This window comes from Poecilia reticulata, chromosome 9, assembly GCF_904066995.2.
Source record: "Poecilia reticulata chromosome 9, P_reticulata-male-v2, whole genome shotgun sequence".
Lineage (NCBI taxonomy): Eukaryota > Metazoa > Chordata > Actinopteri > Cyprinodontiformes > Poeciliidae > Poecilia > Poecilia reticulata.
In genome coordinates, this window is record NC_088838.1 from 20,050,330 (window position 1) to 20,070,593 (window position 20,264).

General features: G+C 38.2%; 1 protein-coding gene across 1 annotated transcript in view; it reads right to left on the reverse strand.

Annotated features, from left to right (window-relative positions):
* The window catches only part of bmpr1ba (bone morphogenetic protein receptor, type IBa), a 64,437-nt gene extending 44,723 nt beyond the window's left edge, over nt 1–19,714 (reverse strand). The window contains exon 1 of the mRNA XM_008418506.3: nt 19,593–19,714. The gene's annotated coding sequence lies outside the window, so the exon portion shown is untranslated. The remainder of the gene's footprint in view (nt 1–19,592) is intronic.
* Nucleotides 19,715–20,264: the final 550 nt, after the last annotated feature.

Below are 20,264 nucleotides of genomic sequence, written 5' to 3' on the forward strand. Positions count from 1 at the left end.
TCTATAGATTTTAATACATCGGTGAAACCACAACTAGTTAAGGGGGAAAAAAAGAAAAGCCATACATTTACCCTTGTAAAAGTGTCATCCAGTTAACGACGAAGAAAATGACACTAGTAATTACTGTGGGTCAAAAATGTCCAGGATAATGACTCTTTTAGCTCACATAGTTACAATGAAATCTAATCCTGGGAGTCGTAAAACCTGCCACGCTTTAATAATCACCACACAGAACATGAACCTTGAGTAAATTAAGACAAAATACTGATTAATTTTAAAACTGTTACACTTATTTAAAAAAAAAGAACATAAGTTTGATGGCAAACTTAGAAAAGACAACAACTGACACTTGACTTCAAGAAGAAAAGGAGATTTACTGGATAAGATTAAATACTCAGATTCATCTTGGCAGCAGTTCTGCTCCAAGGACAGAGAACATTTGTTTAAAAGAGGGTGAACTCCGACTGTATATCAACTTAGACTAATGTAAAACTTGAAGATATCAGTATCAAGGAAAATTATTGCATAGGTTAGACTGAGGGTATCTACCAGGCCCTGTGTGACACAGAAATGAACAAGTCAATCTTTGTTTATACAAGAAGATCTCAAACAAAGTAATTCAATCTGTTTACTGCTTAACCTGAACTGACCAGCAGAGAAAAGTAACACACAGACAGAAAATGTCTTGCTAAAAGGCTACACTGAAAAGTAACAGAAACACAAGTAAGATAATGTCATAAAACATTTTTACTTTAACCATAAACAGCTGATATAAACAACCTTTAGAACCACCTACGGTACCAAATGTTTTGGATAGCTTTGCCTGATCCGAGTTGCGGGGATGGCAGAAAATGCCACTATAGGTATCGGCTTACAGGTCGGCCTTCAGGAGCAGACATGTCATGGCTGTATCCCAAACAGTTGGTTCTTTCAAAAAGGATCAGTGAGACAGATTACTACCCCGATCCTTTCTTTCACTTAGTTACTACAATCTGTCAACTCGCTTTCCGCTTTACAATAGGCAACAAAAACATAGGCGGATCGGGTGACTGGAGAAATCCAACAGCTAGCAATGAAAACTCATGTGCAGATATTCTAAAGCCACATACATCCTTCAAAGTGTTTCATGATCTATTGTGATACAAAATGATGCATCAGTAATGGAATGTGTCTAACATAAGAGTATATTAGATACACTCATGTTAGTTGCAGACTGAAGCTTGTGGATACAGACAAGCGTAAAAAAAACAACAACACGATTTCAAGGTGTATGTTAATCGTCAACACATGGAGCTAATGAGTGGGATAAACACTAAACCCAGTTATGCTTATGTTGGAAGCATCATGTTTAAATCCCCATTTCAGCCTGGAAGTAAATGCAAAATTATGACCCGTGGTCAGAAAAAAAAGACTTTTATTTTGTACCAGAAGTACAAAATAACATCTGCAGCAGGTAGATTATTATGCAAAGTTAACTTTTTTGAGCTTTAAATGTCATTCTCTCATCAAACACACACCCAGAGTGTGGCTTTGATTCATTGATGCATGTTTGAGCAATCCTTGAATCTCCCATGGCAGCAATGCCTTAACGCCTGCTAATACAATGCGCCACCAAAGCTCCTCCTTGGAGCTGCAGTATTCAGCTAAGCTCCAGCCACACAGAGCACCTCTCCCCAACATCCCTCCCACACAACTCCTCCAGACTAGTGGCAGCAGCAATTCCCAAACACCTTTTGAATTTGTGTGTCTGTTGAGCTCATCAGATAAACTACAACACTAAAAACAAAGGCTGTAAGCTACATCATTGGATAGCATGTAGAAGCATGGTTGTGATGACGTGCTGAAGGGAGAGTGCTGGAAAGAGTAGGGTTTTTTAAAGAGACAGAGGCCAGTTTCAAGGCGTCAGATACAGCTATGTTTCAAAGTCAAATTTACCTCCCTCCTGCAACCCTATAAATCAATATGGTAGTAAACTTTTTCACTGTGCAGCAATAGTACTTTGAGATTTGGCTGTAAGTTACCAAAATGTTCTCAGCTAGATACAATTACACATTATGATTCCCCATAAATCTTTGCCAGTGTGTGTATTTTTCCTCTCTTGCAGGGCGGGCAGCTCCTAAATTCTTGTTTGGTTTGTGAGCAATGCAATGAGGTCTAGATTTGCTTATAAGTCTCACTGAAGGTTTATGAGAATGTTTCTTTTCTTTTCTTTTTTTTGAAAAAAAAAAAGCTTAAAAATTATAATGCACTGAAATGTTTATTATCACCAGAACATTAGAAGCTTTGCCTTCAGAGCAGTTTTATGCAGAAAATTACTTTCATAAGCAAACAGTGCTGATATTATTGTCTAGCAATACCCACAGGGGTTTTTAAAATGGGTTTCTTGTCTCAGTGGCATAACAGGAGGGAGATATTTTTCATATATGTTTTTTTTTTTCCACAAGCTGAAATAATGTTTAGTTTTTAACACTGCATCCTGGACCTAATCCAGTGCTCAACAACTCAGGGTTTCCATGGTGACAGTATCAAGCTCAACAACAAAGCACCTGGCTATAACTCTGACAGCGCTGCTACAGTCAGTCTCAAAGTAGTGTGTGAAAAGTTGATTTGTTCTGCATTTTTGGGGTAAAAAGGCAGATGATTTGTGTCAAATCATCTGTCTAATGAATGGTGATGTGTTGCTTTTTGATACCACATAGATGCTGTTGTCAAACAATTAAAAGAGATGGATAGAAGGATGGAGAGAGCAGTACAAGTGATGAGTAGTGGACAATTTCCTGATATAGTTGCAGTGAATGTAAGAAATAAACATAAACATTATTTTGCTTTTTGTAAGCAACATTTTTACTTCTGTATTTTAAAACCTACTCTATATAGGATATATAATGAATGTAGATACAACTAAAATACAACTTGACCAATTTTCTCCTCTAAGATTCCTGCCGCAGTCTTAGGGATATCCTTTTTGTAATAAAGTTTTCCAATTCCTCATTTGTTTTAACTGTTCAAGCTTCTGACACAAGACATCTCGTTGAGATATGAGGTCTCAATTTCCAAACTGACCCATTTCAGACAAACAAATATAAAGTAATAAATAGTGCAGAAGAGATTCTGTGCAATTTAAGACATTCAAAAATGTGTGAAGCAATCCTTCAACTTAGTGCAAATATGTTTTGTCTTTTCCATACTATGAGAGTTTACCTTATTTAGATGTCAATAATGACTTACTGTAGCTTTCATGCAGTCTTTGCTAAAAACACCAAAGCTCAGTCCTATGACTGCCATTCCTGTAAAAAGTATCATGCAGCTCATCTTTATTCACACAACGTGTGACTCTCATTCACAGATCTTGTTTGACACACACAACACACTAGCCGTAATGCAGTATAAAATGTGCAGTTGTGACATTAGATTCAGTTGCAATTGTTGTAAATGCTGCAGTTGTTAAGAGTTTTTGTGATTCTGTAGACCACTAGGTCCATGGAACATCCTCAAGGTGCTGAGCCTTTTGTGGATACACAAAAGGCTCAGCCTTTTCAGTCTTTTCAGCCTTTTCAGTCTAATTTACTGAGGCTGTAATTATTATAAGTCAATGCAAAGAGAAAAGCACATAACATGGATCACAACAGAAAAATTACTGCATTTATAATATTATAAAATTCAGAATGATCATTGGTCCTGCATTCTTATTTTTTTCCTCAATCTCAGTCCTGTCCAGTGAAACAGTGCTGCCTCAGAAGCTTTAGGAAATTCTAGAAAACCATTACAAGAAAACACATGATCAAATTCATGTGAGCCTGTAAATAGCTAAATGTCTGAACAGAAGATTGATTCATGCTTATGGGTAATGTGGCATTCACTCAGCATACCTGGCCTTTTACCCTGCACTCACACATAACATCACTGAGGAACTTCTGTTAGCTGGTTTCTCGCTCTCTCACGCACACACAAATTCACTAGAACACACACATTGACCCCACCCACATTGTAAAAAACACACACAAGCAACCATACAAGTTGAATTTATATGGCATGTCACCTCGCAGTGCAGCCAGAGCCGAATGTCCAGACTGTGGAACTCCAACACGCTGCAGTACTCACAAATACTAAATCAACATTGTACCAAAACTGAAGAAAACCCAATTTAGAGTGAGATGGGGGAGCAGCGTATAGATTATTTCAAATTTATGAATTGAAGTTCAATCATTGTGGGATGAGTGGTTTATTTGTATCTAAGTACAGACATTAAACTGGGTCTGTTCTCTTTGAATCTATATTGTGTCTAGTTCTCACAGACAATGTCAATGTAAAACATCCAAGTTTTGCATTTCAACCAGACAAGACTCTGTCAGAGTAAATACTGCCCTTCGATCTTTTAAAATGTACTAAAAGATCCTGAAAAGTCAAAATGTTAATATTTATAAAGCAAGAGAAGACACCATTTAGGCTTCTAAGCTTAAGTTGTTTTCACACAAAAATGGACCTGCTCATTTAAATTCACCCATAAAACTAAAACATTAGAGGACTCTGGTGTAGAGGCGGAGCAAGGGCCCAAAAACAGAGACTAGTCCTCATTGCATCTGTCCAGGGCTTGACTCCTGACCCTGAGACCTTTCCTGCATGTCTGACCCCTGCTTCTCTATTTGCCTATTTTCTGCCTGGTGACTGTCAACAAAGGCCTCTAATACTGAAAAATTATGTTTAAAAAAATAAAAAATAAAATACTACACCAATGCTGGGTAATTTCAAACTTAGAACATTTACCTTGACTTTACAACAAAAACTGTAATATGTCTCTACATTGCTGAAAAGTATTTATAAAACAACTTTTATCAGTGACAGTAAAAAGAAAATCTTTAAACATAAACCCCTAAATAATTCTTACATGTTTTATATGCTTATGCAGTGCTTCTCCCACCGTAGTAACTTTATGTTTCATGATAAAACCACAAAGCGTACATAAATAACTTTGCCTATCATTTACTCTCTGGGTTATGTTTGGTTATCAGTTTTGTCCCTGTCACATATCTAATAAATAAGCAATTCAATATGCCATTACCGAATATTGCTATTTATTTTCAACCCTTTGCCTCTGTCAGTCAGCGTCAAAGCATCTGCAGACCACCCCTGCTGGCGCTGAAGGCCAGATAAGGTTGACTGTTTTAGACTAATTTTGTCTGACGTGCACTTGTCAGGGACTGATGTGATTTGTTTGACCACCCAACACGCCTTGAGGTGTAAAAAAAGTACAGTATGGAGTCATGAAGCAGTGATAGGTGTTTGTCTCTATTGCGTGCATGCTTTGAAACTTAAAACAAAGAAACAAATCATTATACCTACTAGTTTAACAAACGTTACTCACTTGTTTGCTCTGGAGCATTTTTGCATTTGTAAGATGTAAAGCGCAAAACTTAAACTCATTTTTTTTTTTTATTTAATGTTAGGACTGCAAGATACATTTTCATCTTGTTTTTGAAAGTAATGTATTTTTTACTCTAACTGCCTTCATATTAATTAAGTTAAGCATTTATTTACCTATTTAAAATTTTCAGTGGACTTTTTAAAAGAATTAAAAAACATTTTGGAATTAAGATATATATAAAAAACAGCGGTATGTAAAAGTGCTATATTTTTTACATTTTGGTTTTAACTATCACACAGTGCCTTAAAGACCTAAGTCAGTCAGTGATTCAAAAAAGACTCAAAAATGTTTAAGCTTCACTAAGAATGTGAGATTTCACAGAACATTTGTAGAAACGTGTTCAATACATATGGGACAGCCATTATTTTGCCTTTAGTCTATTCTTTATGCCATTTTAATTACTAATTTTATTCATAAATCAGTTTTATTGTTCAAAAGTCTCAAAAGTGTTTTGTGAAGATTTCAATATTCTACAATAGGGGATCATAAAACACATTTAAATTTAACAATAGTAGGAAAAAAGCATAAAAAATGTCTCAAGGTTTGTACTGAAAGGTAAAATTTTAGACATTTTATCCTCATTGACAGAATGCTATTTAGTGTGGTTAATAGCACATAGACATTCAGACAACATTATTGCAAAATAATTTGAACTATAAAATAGGTTTTTTTGTTCCTCAGGAAAACTGCGCCTTTATGGGCGTTTCATTGTGTAGTTCTTGACATCTTCAACCAGATGAATGTGTTCTGCTCGATGAACTGTGATGTGGGAGTGTTTCTACTTGCAAAGGAACAGGCTGACTGATGGAGTTGGATGTCTCAAAGATCAAAACATCATCTGCTCATGAAACTTGAGCCACTTTGCTAGAAGATACTTTTCTTTCTTTGCCTTTTGTTCTCTTTTTGGTAATGGCTCAAAAACAACAAACACGCTGATACACAGTACCACATCAAAGCATACTAAGTGTGACATCACATGCTCCTTTTTTAGGGAATCACTAACGTTTTTTTTTTCCCAAGATAAAATTTATGTCTATAGTTTGAAACTGTCTGTATTAACATGTTAACACAATACAAACTCAACTTTATAATAACAAACTTTTGCACTGACAGTTTTAAAAACAGAACATCTGATTTAAGGTTGATTTCTATGAAAAATGCCTGTTTAGTAAAAATCTAAACCAGTGGTTAAAAACAATGCTAGTGTTTTGCCGCAGAACAACGTGGCAGCTTATCTTTAAGGCTATGTTTGCACAAGACTGCTGTCTGGAAACTGCCAGCATTTTCTGATGTTGATTGGGGAAAAGTTTCACACTTAGACTGTGTAGATGACCAGGCCAGGGCACTATATGGCCCTGTGATTTTAGCATGACATTTAAAAGTGCAGGCACGTCTGTGGCTTAGCTTCTTCCTCACAAGCTTCCAGCTTGTTTAGAAAACATTAACAACAAACAGCAAAAAGAAAAACTATGGCCTCAAATATAAAAAATTATAACAATGCAGAGACTTCAGCAGAGAGAAGGGAAGCAGCAGATCCCTGCACACATGCCAAACCTATTCAGATTAAAAGCAGTCAGTTCACCTTGAGAATGCCTTTTAGCCACAGACTGTCCACAGTCCTCCAGATTAGCCTTCATTTCCTGCAGTACAAGTCATGCTATATATTGAGAGCAACTTCTCGTCGCTTAATTAAATCCACCAGCATCGGGTCACAAAAAAGATTTGACCTAAGAATTCACAGAGAGGAACGCATGTTGTTTTTGTTGTTTTGTTTTTGAGGTTTTTGTCATAAAGTGGCCGACAGGTGCAAACATTTAGCAAATGGCAAAACGCGCTGTAAACCCGATTGATATAATTTCCAAAACACAAAAGCAAGAGAAAATACTGCAAACAGAAACCTTTGCAATCACAGAATATTGAAGCAAAACCTAAACGCAACAAAACAGATGCAAACAAAAATACTACAACCACAGGGAATACAAGCAAAAGGGAAAATGCCTCAGATAGACAAAACTGCAAATATGAAAAGATTGATCCAGACCACTGGGGGGAGTCTGGTGCAGGTACAACTACGTATTGTAAAAGACTGCGTGTTTGAAAAAGTCATGGAGCATAACCCGTTTTCTTCCTTCTTCCAACTTCTTCTGGGCATCCCATTAAATCATGACATCCCATCTTTACCACTTAGATATTGATATCCATGGTCTTTACTGAAAGTCTAATCCCATTAAATGTTTTGGTTGACTCCCTCCAGTGGATTGTGGCACTTCTGTGGAGTATTGTTTTGTTCCATTTGTTCGTATTTGTGTGTTCTTGGAGATCGCATCATTCATGTGTGCAGCAGCTCATTTTGCCGTTGGCTGTGTGTTTACACCTCTCTGCCACTGTGACTCCACAAATTTCGCAATAAAATTTCAAAAGTAATACCAGCTTCAGTGTGGAGGACTGGGAAGAATTATAAAATAAAATTAATAGTATGAATATTTTTATATAGACTACTTTGGTCTTGCTTGTTGAATCAAATGTGTGGCTGAGACTGCAGCATTCAACAGACAATTGGTCCCTAGCAACGTTAAAGCATCAGCTCATTTAAAGTTCTCGTGCAGATTTTAAGAGAGCTGTGCATAAACTGCTTTCCTCAAGCCATAAGGCGGCATTGTAGAAAAGAGGTTTAGAAATCTTCCTCAAAGACATTGGTACCTGATAAGGTCATTGCCTTAAGCTACTGCTACTCAAGGTGGTTCTCCAACCTAATAAATCATGGAGTGTACCAATTATTCACTGTTTTTGCACTTTGTTTCGTTGCACTTTGCACCTTTTTTTTTCATGCATACAGTATAGTCTTGGTAGCCAGCAGGCAGTGTCCACAAACTCAGACAGTGGCTGCTGAAAAATGTGTCCAACTTCCTGAAGGCATTAAATATAATCTATATTCTATAGTTATTAACAACTGGACAGAAAGAAGGGCAGAGAAAAGGGGAAGACCTGCAGCAAATGGCCTAGAGTCGGGAATCAATCTAGGGACATCTGTGTTAAGGACTGTAGCCTCTGCATATGGTGTACCTGAACCATGTGCTGCCCATAACTACACATTTTCATGAGGTAACTGGATCTCAGTGTTATTTTACACATTATACAGGGTTGTATTATGATGAGGCATAAAAACATGATCAGCATAGGCAGTTCCACTGGTTTATGCCAATGGAGTCAAAATATGAGCTACATTTTCTGACATCCTTTGTCTCAGTGTTTGCACTGCAATATCTCATCTGGTGGATCGAACCACACAAGTTAGCTTGTGCTCCCCACTTGTGTCACAGACCTGCACACATGACTCTAAAGCCAGTTCACCGCTGCTCTCTCTTTGGTTCACTTTTGATAGAAACGAGCATTGCAGACTGACTAAGCCACAAGAGCTGCAGTTATTGGAAATACTCTGATACAGTAATCCAGGCATCACAGTTTGGCCCTCGTTCAACTTTGTCAAATCCTTTTCACGTTTTCCTGGTTTGAACAGGTCATCTTTGAGGACAGCTATCTTCAATAGCTGCCGAATTTTAAAGCTCGTCTTAAAATCCATCTATTTTACTTGGCTTTCAAGTCCAGCAGGATCTAGTTTTAAATTTGTTTGTTTTTAAACTTTAAGAGTTGTTTTTTTATTTTTATGTTGTGTTTTAATGTACAGCACTTTGTATCAGCTGTGGTTGTTTTAAAGTGCTTTATAAATAAAGTTGGCATGGTATGGTATGGAATATATTTGCCTGCAACCAGGTGTTGAGATTAGAAGAGTCTACATGTATTTTTATTATTGGCGAGCAAAAATGATCCTAAAACAGAAAGTGAAAGAGAAACATTTCTAAGATAAAACGTATTCAAAATTAATAGATATGTTTGGCCTTGATACTTTCAGAAAGCATATTGGACTTTTTTTGTACTCATACAGTTAAGCCCAACACATTGGCTCTTTCTGTATGACCGCATTAATGTAGTGGTGTTGTTTTTTGCTAACATCAGATGATTCAAGATTCTTTTCGATATGACTATGATGACGTCTCGCACTCTACCAACAAAAAAATATAAGTTGTCAAAGAAACATTTAAGAGTTGAACAACTCTTGTGCAACTTCCAACTTACACATTTTCAGACAACAAAGGACAGCCTATTTGGGTGGATTTTGCCCACCTCCCTGCCTTTTCCCCTCCAGGTGGCTGCAGGCCTCGTAAATGGCTCCAGACACGAGGACTCTGCCCACCATCTGACAGTAATTAGAACATAGTCTTGCTTAATGGAGGTAGAGCCTGAGCACTCAATTGCTGCAAAACACCTTGATGTGCAGCAAAAACTAAGCATACCACCCACAAGTTTCTATATTGAGGTCACAATTGCTAATGAACAGTGAATGCTCTGCCATATAATTCGTGTGGTATACAGGAATGGAGATATGGATTAAAGAAATATGAAATATAATTAGTGAAGGAAACATAGGCACACGCATTAGACATATTTATTCAGACATAAATCCTAAATAAAAGACATGTGCTAGTGTCACATAAGCAAACTGATATATTTATTAGAAGAGTCTATATTAGCATCCTTTGGAAGCCATATTCGTTTTCATTGTCCATGTGCTTTCTTCTGTCTTTGTCTTGTCATTCAGACACACACACGCACACACGCACACCCCCATGCACACACACACACCCCCACACACGCACGCGCACGCACACACGCACACGCACACACACACACACGCACGCACGCACGCACGCACACACACACACACGCACACACACACACACACACACACACACACACACACACACACACACCTTGTTCTCTCCCTGCTCCCTCTCCTCTGCTCTGACATCTGATAGTGATTATAACGCAGCCTCAAAAAACACAACTCACTTAACTCTGCTTTATTAACTGACTCAGTACTTCTGGTAAAATTTGTCCATGTACATGTAGAATCAAACGAAACACTCTTTGGCCCCTTGAGGGTCTCTCCTGGCAAAAAAAAGACACAGGAGCACATGTCAGAGACACATGCACTCTTTACCTCCTTCCACCCTTATGTGGCCATTTCAAATCAGACCCTCATCCTGTCTACCCCCTCCCTGACTCCGTCTCCAGTCCCCTGGAACAGAACAGTCACGGCTGTGTGCACTGCTGATTAGCTAGAACCTGAACCGAGGGGAAACACTAGAAAGCCCAGTGTTCTTTATTGTGTTTCCCCTTTGGATAAAGGGAGTCTCTGACAACTTGGCTTTCGTCGTACTATTACCTTATCTTTTACTAATGTAACCCCAACATTAGGGCAGCTTTTGTTGCTACAAAGATACCTCTTTCCCGAACCAACCAAAATGAAATAGAGAAAAGTAGATTTGAACACAATTATAGAAAGGAGAGGAACTTAAATGAAGTTTGCAAGAATTAGAGGAACACGTGAGGTTGTGTACTGTCTAGAATTGCAATTTGGGGAGTGTAATGTGGTAATGGGAGGGAATGCAATCAAAGGTGTATGTCTGAACTTATTTGCTGTACCTAAGTCCTAATCCGATGTGATAAAATATTTTAATATAAGCCTATCCAAATAACTTTTAACCAAATGTGCACACATAAAAGACAACATGCAGCTTTAAAAGTTTAAGGACTGAGCTGTCACACCTACAAGGAAACCACCTCTTGTCAATTTGAATTAGATTAGCATCAAATCTAATCTGGTGCCTTAAAACAGAGAGTATTTTCTATATAGGCATGTTGTCTGTTACTTAAGTCGTTATGACAGTGAGCTTGACAACAGCTGAAGCTCCACCATTTCACATTTTTGATTTGTTTTCAGAGTACTTTCATTCAGGGACTTTAGTCTCTTTGTCCTCTAATCTCCTCATCTTCACCCAGGATGTCAGCTGTCACACCAGAGATAATGAAGCGCTGGATTTATTGTATACCAACAACAAGGAGGCATATAGATCATCACCTATCCCCTCTCTGAGGTCCTCAGATCACATCTTGGTTCAATCCCACCCTGTTTGTAAACCCTTTGCACACATAGAACCAGCTGTGACATGAACGGTGAAGAGATGGTCAGTGAAGACAGACTCTTTCAGCTCCTATGTGTGGGAAGGGCCGTGTTCCTCATGGGAAGGACATCGACAGCACCACTAACTGCATCACGGACTAAATTAACTTCCGCGTGGACAACACCATGCCCATCAGGAAGGTATGGTGTTTCTCCAACAGTAAGCCCTGGATAAACCCTGACATAAAGGACCTCCTTAAGGAGAAGAAGAGAGCCTTTTGATCAGGAAACAAGGAGGAGTTGAGAGCTGTACAGAAGGAACTGAGAAAGAAAATTAGGGATGGAAAAAAACATCTGCAGGAAGAAGGTGGATGGAAGAAAGATGGGCTAGCTGCTGCAGAGTAACATCCGTGGGATTGGGAAGAGCCTGGGAACGATCTCTGGGAACAAACCAAGCCCGCACGCCCTAGGAGACTTGATGCGGGTGAACAACTTCAACCAGTTCTTTAACAGGTTGGAGCAGTCACCAACCTCACCTTCAGTTCAGTCTTCCCTGGTGTTACCTCCACCCTCTGTGACTGCTTCTCTTTTCACAACTTCACACCTCCCAGCTCTCAGCCAAAACATCTCATTTTGAAAGAGATGTTTTGGCATAGCTACTCTCTTTCACCTCCCTCTTGTCCCTTCTATAATTCAGGTGAGGAGTCACCTGCAAAAGATCATGGTGTGAAAGACAGCAGGTCCAGATAGCATTAGCTCCAGGCTCCTGAGGCGCTGCACAAATAAGCAATGTGAAGATTATGGTCTGTAGCATTATCACTGTTGGACAATGTCTCCCACTCCATCCAGGAAGCCATTGCTGAAACGGAGAGCTTCTTTAGTAACAGACTGCTGTATCCTAGGTGCACATAAGAGCTTTATCATAGATCCTTCCTCCCAGCAGCTGTCAGACTACAACCACTGCTCCCAACAAACTCAAAATTTATTTACACACAGGCTGGTACTTGCAGTTTTACTCTTTCTGAAAGAGATTTCTGCTGGTATCTACACATCTCTGCTGTTGCATATTTTTTGCTGTCACATATTGCAAAATTGTGTCTTGTTAATGCTCAAATACACATGTACAGTTTGTACATATTTATATTAACCTGTTCAGTTGCGCATTCCTCTGAACTGATGTACACTATTTTTCATATTTGTGTTGAATTTTTTCCCGTATGTTGTTGTTCTTTATTATGTTTTTATATTTTGCATATTCCTATCTTGGTGTGGATCTACTTGCTTTGATTGCTTGTCACATTGCTGCTTTTGCACAGGAATTTCCCCTTTGGAAGACAATAAAGCATTTTTCAGTTCTATTCTTCTAATCTGCTAAATGTGAAATATTTGTGGCTTTTTGAAAATCTTAGAGTCTACATTTTTCTGGGGAAACGTAGTGTTCCCAGAACACTAGCAATGATTGTTGTTTACTAACTGTGTTACTCGGCGATAAAATGCTAAGGGCAGATAAATCAGTCAACTCAAAAATTCTTTTTTGTTTAAAGCAGCAAAATCCTCTTTTACAGCAGTTGCTCTCCCATAGATGCAGTGTGATGCTGGTGCTGTTTATGTAGCTATTGACTATGCACTAAACATATCCTGAATGCATAGTTCTTAAATTAGCATTGGCTAGAGAGAGCTTTAATAAAAATAGAAAAACGAAATCGACTTACCCACAAAGCTTGTGAATGTGCATCTCTACCCAAAAGACTAATTTCATCAAGATGGGATCTCTGATTTTTCCCCCTCAGGTAGCTGAGCCGACATGGTTCATGGGGGCTCCCCTTGTAAAAACACTGCTCCTCCTATATCACTTTTAAAATGGAAGCAGGTGATACTTATGAATAGGCAACACATTTTTTTTTTAAAGAAGAGCGTAAATAAAAAATAGTTTAAAAAATCTTTGAAAAACAAATAGAAACAATCAGTTTCCATGAATAAAAATATGAACTGCTTTAGACAAAGAAATTCCCAAGCCAGTTGACATTCATGTGTTTTTGTGATAATTGTTGTCTGTGCGACTTAATGCATAGTCATCTGCTTGATGGCTTTTTGGCCTCAAACCTATAGGGTTCTGTTAGGGCCATCTGGGCTCCGTTGGACGCTCCTCCTCTATTTTTTGCGGTTTGGATCATGCTTTTCCCCCGATCTGATGGAGCTGATTAGGTGCTGGCCATCTGTTCAGCTCTGTTTTTATAGATCACCCAATTAAATCTATTAAACCACAGCCCTTTATCTACAGTATGTGGCGTATCAAAGACCATTCCCTTGACTTATTCCTTACATTTACCTTTATCTATCTGAAGTTGCAGATTTTTGAATTCCTGTTTCACGGAAGAAATGCAATAAAAACACATCATAAATACTTAGGCGTCATCTTACCAACAGATGTTCTTCAACAACACATTCTCTCCTGGCTGACAGTATCAATAAAGTAATACCATAATGTACACTGTGACACAGGACACAGTTTAAAGACTCCCAGAGGCCTGCTTCACTTTCTAATTGCCTTTTTAGATGGATATGTAGAAATCCACAGGACACATAAGTGAAGAAACAGGCCCACTGGAGATTGGATTTCATCTGCATCAGATTCAATATCTTAGAGGGTAAATTCAATTTGGTACCAATCAGGTTTAATTTATATGGAATTACGTCTTCAGAAAACATATTGATGAGCCCATCATGAATTTACGTCTCATGGGAAGGTGGTGTGTGCATGAGCAACGTGGATGCAATTTCACCCAGGAGGGTATTGATGATGCGATACAAAGCAGTACATCTGCAGCAGCACATTTGCTGCTTATCTTTGCAGAAGTCAGATCCAGAGAGGAAAGGTGAATAAGGAGAGAGAGAAAAAAAAGGCAAAGAGAAGCCTTTTTTTTTAAGAGTCCCCTTCAGTATTATTTTCCAGGTCACAGAATATAACAAAAGAAGAAAAGCATTCTCTCTGGGTCAATACATCCTTTGCCATTTTGTACACCTTTTTTTATATCCACACATTGAAATTTCATCCCCACCAACAAGAATTACATGAACAGTCTAAAATTAATTGAAATAATTGTTACATTTCAACGTAGCCTACAAAAAACAACTGAAATTATTTTTTTAAGGCAATTGTTTAACTATTAATTGTACTTTCTGTTTTCCAAGACTGTTTGAATTGTATTGTTTTTTTGATTGTGTCTGATTGTGTCTTTTTTTATCTTTTTCTTTAGACTGAACCCAAGTGGTCGCGTTTTGAAAAGTCAATGCGTCAACAGCGTCATACTGGCAGATACGAACTGACTAATGGTTGGCGTGAATCATCCTGGTGTACACTGGCCCATTCCATACCTGGAAATGGCTGCAGCAGAGGATTCAAGGTCGACCAAAGAAAATGCCAAAACTTAAACAATAAGAAACGGCATGACCAAAATTATCAACAAACGCAACAAAAATAAAGCAAAGATTGTTTTGCAATCAAAAAATGTAACCAGTTCATTTGTGTGGGAATTTGATTTAAAGACACAGCAATCATATTATAAAGTCAGCTAGAAAATGTATTATTTTAGTTGTGTTCATTTTTATACAATAATCTACATTTGAATACACATTTTCTCAACTATTTTAAAGGAAGAAGTTGTAGAAACTAAACAAAATTATATCGTAGGTTTTCCATCATTTGGCTTGACCTTTAATCACCAAGAAATTCTTGTAAAATTAATGCTGTAGGCAACAGCTTGAAACAATTTATATCTCTTGCTGCATACATAGCAACCCCCTACCCCACAAAAATCTGACACTTGATTCCTATGTCTATCAAGAATGAGTCAGTGTGGCTTATCCAGATGTTGTTTGTGTTTCAAAAACTCTAGAAAACCCAGAGATCTAGCCACTCTTAATGGAAGAATTTGTTTTAATAAAGACTTTAGCAATCAAGGGATGTCTAGACCTCATAGAAAAGGCACTTCCTGAACCTCAACAATGACACTTGCTCTTAGGCAAATGTTTCTGCCATCACCAACGGAATGGCACCTCAAAGGAACCACCATGGAAATTGGAGGTCTCTGCTTTGGGGGGCATAAGGGATGAATTTGTCACAAAGTGAATCCAGATGGTTATCATTCCTTCTCCTCAGACCCTATTTTTTTCCTTGGTATCCCAGTCATCACTCCATCATTTCTCTCCTTTCCCCACTTCCCTTTGAGGTACCAAAAGGCCTTTCCTTGTTAAAAAATTCAGACAAGCCAAACACACACAAAAAAGAGCTGAGGTTCAAAAAAATAAAGAGCAGAATCAAACTTCAAAGCAAAACTGTATGAGCTGAAACCTCCTTAGGGCTTAACCTACTGGTGTTTAGGATAAGGACTCTTGTTGCTAACAGTCATTTAAAAACAACATTAGTGAAAATAAAAGTGACCGAAACGTAGTGAGCGATTAAAAACCCTGACGAGGGACAGCTCTACACGCACAATGCTAAAAACAACCCTGTAAATACGAAGCAAGAGAGAAACGGGAGTGTCTGAACACTGAGACCAGCTTAAACTTGAGAGCATTAAATGAGATCAGACGCTGGCTGGTAAGATGTTTTCACATCCACCCTGTGGGACACAAGGTTAAACTGATCATGTGGCCTATTAATCCACCTAATAAATCATCATTTAAATCTGCTCTACACCATCAACCAAGCCGCTCTCAAGGCAGTTCTGTGTTCTACAATGATTTACTGATTACTATGACTATCCACGACTGCACAGCTGGAAGATTTCAGGTACCTATTTCATCAAAGTCAGCTCCTGGTCACATCTCTCAAAGGAAGCCGCTAAGGGCTCATTCTAACAAAGCAAAAACAGAAAGATCATCAGAGGGAGTGGGTTGAACTTCTGAGTCCTGCATCAGGAAGTCAGAATAAGTTTCTTTGTTCAAATGTCCACACATTGAAAGAGGAAAGGGTCAAGGATCTGAGGACTAATACTGTGCAACTGAATTATGTGCAATGCTGAATGAAAACTAGCATCACAGGTGTTATGATAAATTGTTAATGATCTGCATTTCTATAGCATGTTATCAAGTCTGAGGACTCCAAAACCACCAGCAGACGAGGCGGGTGTTTTGCCCCAGGAGAAAAGCAGAGCAGGGACCTACGGGTTAAAAAAACAAATCCCTACCTCCTGAGCCACTGCTGCCCAAAGACTTTGTTCATCATCGTTATTTTTGCATTTTCTTATAGCAAGCAGAGTTAATCAGAGTCATTTAAATTTCTAACTCTTATTCCTCACAACATATCGTAGCCTAGTTCATTTTTCCAGAATTATTAGTGATAGGCAAACCAACTTATGTATGTTAATCAGCATTATGAATGTATTTCTTTGAAAAGCAAAAACTTTCTCTCTACAATTGCAACTTGTCTTAACAGTGATAGTGTACACACCAAAATTTGACTTAACAAAGTGCAGCAAATTCATGGATAATTTATTGTTATTTATTTGTAGCAGTACAGTTTAGCCTTGTGTTTGCACATCAATTAGCCAACTGGACAATATTTTGAGATTTATTCGTTTTAAAATGGTTGATTTACAGCAGAACTGTGTCTACAAACTAACTTTAGACAATGTTTTTTGGTTGCTCTTTTAACAAAGACAATACGAGTGTATTTGTTTTACAAACAGTTTGAAGAGTGCAGTCCGTTCATGGTCTGCTGTGTGTGCTGTTGTAAACAGTCAGTCTAAATACTTAAGGCTCTCTTCAAGCAATGGGATAATTATTGTATACAACCTTCTGCGAAAAAACAGGCCCTGCAGAACAGGGTTGAGTGGAGTCAAGTGTCTCATATTACCCCTAGAAAACTAGAGAAAGTAGTAAAAAAAAAACACACACGCAAGATTAACAAAAATTTCAGGACTTTTCATAAAAAAGTTGATGTGACTGTATCCAGACTGAGGCGTTTTTTTAAATATATATATATATGAATGAGTTTACCTATCCTAAAGTAAATACCAATCATTTTATGAGCTGCTTGTTACTGATTGCATCCATGTAGGAACCCTTTCCGCAACATCTTTGAACCTCACTCCTTAATCATATTTATAGCTTTCACATTAATCAAGATGTGGTGAGGTGTGCATAGATTTGTTTCCTCCAGAGATTAGTAACAAAACCGAGCTTCAAACCTCTCACAAACCCACAATGAAGATCAACAAAACCTTTTCTGTGGTTGTTTTTACATTTGTTCAGGAAGACAGTGCCGGGAATCTGCTGACAAATTGGAGCCATGTCAACGACATGTCGTTTTGTGTGACTTATTATTTCAGAATATTACGTTTTAAGGATTTGTATTTTTGTTTTTTTTAAGTTTTTAAAAAAAATGCGGAATGTGGAAGATTAATCTGGGAACTCAGGTAAAGAAGAATCTTGAAACATCTCAATAAATCACCCTGACACAGTAATTAAAAATGAGTAAGATCTTCAAGAGGACAGCCTCTGGCTGAAGGGGCTTATCTGGGTTTATTTTTGATCCTTATCGCCTCCTATTCTAAGTAGAGGAAATTGATCTAAGGAAGGCTTAGCACCAGCAAACTGTCCTCAAGTTCACCTGAAGAGATTTTAAATCTCTCCTTACCCTGCAGTCTTAATTTTTGTCTTACGTTACCAGTGATTTTCCACCTGTGTTTATCCCTCAAATCTATATGGCATTTCATCAGATTCAAAGACTGTATTAAACAAAGTTTTAAAATACAAGTGCAGCAGTCATGCAAGGATGTGTTATCCTAATTTTTCCTATTCTTTAGAGACTGAATTAACCTCAGAAAGCATTGATTTTCCCTGACTAGATCAAGTAAATGTATTGAAAATATCTCATGTCAGCATTTTTCTTTTGTCGTTTCATTCAGCTTCTTTCCAGACAAGCACAAATTAAGTTTGTTTCTGACTTATTTGCTATTCTTAGGGAATCAGTTAAGGACCTGCATTAGGTCTAATGTGATGTGAATTTCCACCAGTCTGTGTCATACTGCATGTATTCATGTAGTGTAGTGCATGCATGTGTATATTTTCTTTGTGCACAGAAGAAAATTGTTGTCCTTGCAGTTGCTGAGTGAGACACAGCTGAGGTTGTGGCAGGTTTTTTTAGATTTGCGTGATACATTGCTGACCTGAATAAGACTCAACTTCCCACTGACACCACAACAACAAACACTTTCTAACTGACAGATGAGAAAAACACACAAACACGCTCCTGCACACGCATACTTGTCTGGACCTCTCTCTCTCTCATAGTTGTTAAGTGTTTTCCTGCGGGGTTCCCTTCTCTTCTAACCCCTGCGCCTCCACAGATGAGGTGAGATGAGATCTGGAACTATGGTATTGTGCCATCTGGATGGATACTCTCACATGATTGCTCATACAAACACATATGCAGATATACTTTTGTCATAAGCACACTGGGAAACACCTGGAGCTGGTTACTGGACTCAGAGGGAGAGCTGAATACTGTGCATGCCTGTGAATATAAGAGTGGTGTGTGGGGAATACGGGGCTGAGGGTTGTTTATTGCTACAGGCTGTTGTTCTGTTTTTCCCAACGTGTCCCCTTTGCAAGGGGAACTCTACGAATCTTGCACGCAGTTTTTTGTTTTGTTTTGAAGGTGCGAAAAGGAACTGATGCCCACATCTTCAGATAGATGAAGATAGATAGAAATTACGAAAACTATGCCATAGAAAGCATGACGCATTCCAGCATGCTGCCAGATGTCGTTACTGGTCGCTATGTTAAAAGGTGATTTCATATGACCGCAAACTAAGTTCTAAGTTATGTATTGGATTTCTTTTGCTAAAAATATATATAGTCACACAACGGCGAGCGCAGAATACTAAGACTACCGCTGTTACAAAGAGGAAAACCAAAGCTCTTCTCTAAATCGCTGTTCAGTGTTGCGGCTACAAAGCAAGAGAGGTGAATCTCATTAATCTTCAGTAAATAAGTCAGCCTCACGCGTGGACTGTCAATACCCTGAAGACAAAAAAGCGTTGCGACTGCCAAACTTCATCATCGCGCATGAGACAACTAAACAATCTAAGTGAAACCCGCAGCGTTTATGAGTAATTTGCATCGCTTAAATAATTTACTCACCTTCATATGAGAGTCGTTAGTTTCTTATTCCATGCCAGAATAAAAGTTTCTGCTCGCGTCGCTGTGGTTTCAGACCTGAGTTGAAGCACTTTTCTTCTACTCAGTTTTCCCCACGATCAGAGGCGGAGAAGCAAGCAACCAACTCGTGGGCTTTTCAGTCAGCCCCCCACTTATAAACTGGAACTGGTTAAGTTTGTTTTTTTCCCCTTCTTTTCATATGAGTTTCAAAATTGATATTTTTTCTACCTTTTGAGTCCTAAAATTTCAGAAACAGGGCTATGTGAGTGATTTTTTTTTTTTTTTTTTTATGTTTGCAGGACAACTCTTGGCCTCATCTGGGGTTAGACGGCTGGAAGAGTGTTCCCAAAAAAACATACACAAAATGTCTAAACATGAAGTTAAGGATTTTTTTTTACATCGAGTTGTGAAAGATCTATTTAATTAGGTCTAAGCCATAATCTTTGGAATAAAATGTGTTTTTAGTCATAATTTAGACATTCAGGTATATTAATTCAGGTAGTTTATGAAAGCTTACATCATTTATGTCAAATAATTTATTGTCAGTCGTGTTGCATTGTATGAAGACAAAGATAAATCTAATTTTTAGGGCATCTTCTTTGTGTAAATCATCCCCTTACTCAAACATAAAACATTCTTGAAGTGAATAGAATT